Source organism: Palaemon carinicauda, chromosome 26 (genome assembly GCF_036898095.1).
Source record: "Palaemon carinicauda isolate YSFRI2023 chromosome 26, ASM3689809v2, whole genome shotgun sequence".
Lineage (NCBI taxonomy): Eukaryota > Metazoa > Arthropoda > Malacostraca > Decapoda > Palaemonidae > Palaemon > Palaemon carinicauda.
The window spans coordinates 4,729,591-4,732,090 of NC_090750.1; the positions used below are offsets into that span (position 1 = coordinate 4,729,591).

General features: G+C 34.4%; 1 pseudogene; it reads left to right on the forward strand.

Moving 5' to 3' along the window:
• The first annotated feature begins 244 nt into the window (after positions 1-244).
• LOC137619461 (uncharacterized) overlaps positions 245-2,500 on the forward strand; it is a 2,409-nt pseudogene continuing 153 nt past the window's right edge.

Here is a 2,500-nt window from a genome sequence, read left to right on the forward strand (position 1 = left end):
GTTCCGATTGTTTTCTCATCCTTGAATATTCCTATTGTGTATTCAGTTTTTTATGCTATTTTTTTTTTGGCATGAAAATTTTTGTCATTGATGTTGGAAAACCCATAATAGACATTGGTAATCATTGAAGTACTACTTTTAAAGTTGAGTTCATGATTAGCCATATTTCATAATTTAATGTTTGGTAATACCTATTATGAAGCGTTGTTGTTTTTTATTAACTGTATGCTTACCCATCATTATTATGGATCTTAGTGATTTGATGGATTAGGCTATCAAGCTTGGTATGAAAACTGCTGAAGCTGGGGAATTTATAGCAAAGCAACAGGCTAGAGAGGATAGAGTAGCTGAGAGAAAGAAGAAACGGTTGTAGTTAGAGTTTGCAGAAAAGGCAAAGCAACACACTAGAGAGGATAGATTGGCTGAGAGAGAGGAGAAAATGTTTCAGTTAGAGTTGGCAGAAAACGAGAAAGATAGGATGTTTAAATCAGAATGTCTTACGAGAGAAGGGGAGGAGAAGGAGGAAGTAAGGAAACATGAGTTAGCCAAAGCAAAGTTGAGAAATAGTGGTGCTATAGGTGGTGCAGGTAGCGAGAAGGTAATATCTTTGCCAAAAATTCCCCCCTTTTGATGAGAAAAGTGATGAAATTGATGTGTACATGAATAGATTTTAGAAATTAGCTGAATTTCATAAATGGGAGCAGGAAGAGTATGGTATTATGTTCAGCATATTATTAAGGGGACGAGCTTTGAAAGTGTACTGTGGACTTGACCCTGCTATTGCAAGTAATTATCAGGGATTGAAGGCAGCCTTATTGAGAGCATTTTAGGTCAATCCTCAGGTATATCGAAAGAAATTTAGAGAGGGATTTATCGAAACTAATGAAAGCTTTGTGCAGTATTCATATAGACTAAGACAGAATTTTGATAAGTAGTTGCAATTAGTGGATGTTAATAAATCTTATGATGATGTCTGTGATTTTATGATTATGGATCAATTGCTGGCTAATAGTTCAAGGGATTTGCGAACATTTCTTTTAGAAAGGGTTTGTATAAATTCTCATGAAATGGCGTTAGCTGCTGATAGGTATCTGATTGCTCAGAGAATTAATGAATGTAGAAATTCTAAATCTAAGTCTGATAAATGCTCAAGGTTAGGAATGCAACCTAAATCTGATAAAGTAGTTGTTGATAATTTTAAAATATTGTAGTGCCACCTATGTAAAGAAATTGGGCATATTAAAACGAATTGTCCAAATAATCCTCTAATAAAGATATTCCTAAGATCAGTATCGCTCTAGCTAGTGAAGAAAATGCCAAGAATGCTATTGTGGATGAGAAAGGAAGAGTTCTTAACAAAACAGCAGAGGTCTTGTTTGATACTGGGTGTAATACTGTTGTTCTTAACGAAACTTTGATTCCAACACGTCATCTCAGTAAGGCTAAAACTTTGAAGGTGTATAATTTCATGGGTGTTCCAATATATCTGCCCAAAATTAGACGTTACATTAGAATTAAATTCTTTTCCGGTAGAGTAAATGCTATCGTAGCACCAATTAAATGTTCTGATGTAATTGTTGGGTTAATGCCTGGATTGAAACATCACATACAGGCAGGAATAAAATTGTTGAGTAAAATACTTGTGCCAGATAACGAATTAGATGTAAATAGGTTACATGTTAATGTGGTTACAAGAAAACAGAGTCCTAGGGAAACTACATTAAAAAATTTGTCTGATGTCTTGTTTGAAGTTAAAGTAAATCAAGTAGATTTTAGTAATAAACAGTGGACATGTGATTCTCTGAAGTCAATTAGGAAAAGCTTGAAGGAGGAAGAAGAAATAACTTGCAAAGGGAGAGTTGTTAAGTATGTAGTAATTAATAAAGTGATTTATCGTAAATGTGTGCAAAGTAAAAATCAGCTGGATGTTGGTAAAATGCAAATTGTAGTTCCTCTCAAATGTAGAGAGATAGTTATGAAACTTGCACGTGAATCACTTATTTCTGGTAATTTTTCTTCTAGGAAAACTATTGACAAAGTGCTTGGTAAATTTTATTGGCAGAGGGCTAGTGCAGAGATTGATAGATATTTCAAGTTTTGTCATAAATGTCAGAGATTTAAGAATAGAGTAAAGAAAGTGTCTTTGTGTAAACTGCCTATAGTTTCTGAACCATTCAGTAGAGTGGCTATTGATATTGTGGGTCCGATTGTTCCAGCCTCAAGTCGTGGACACAAGTACATTCTTACAATAATTGATTTAGCTACACCCTACCCTGAAGCTCTACCTCTCAAAAATATTAATACTATTACTATAGCTGAAAGTTTAGTAAAAGTATTTTGTAGAGCTGGGGTACCAAAAGAAATACTAAGCGATGGGGGAACTCAGTTTAAGTCAGATCTCATGGCAGAAATACATAGATTATTATCAATTAGAGCTTTATTCACAAGCCCATATCATGCTGCATGTTATGGAACTGTAGAACGGATGAATGGTGTACAT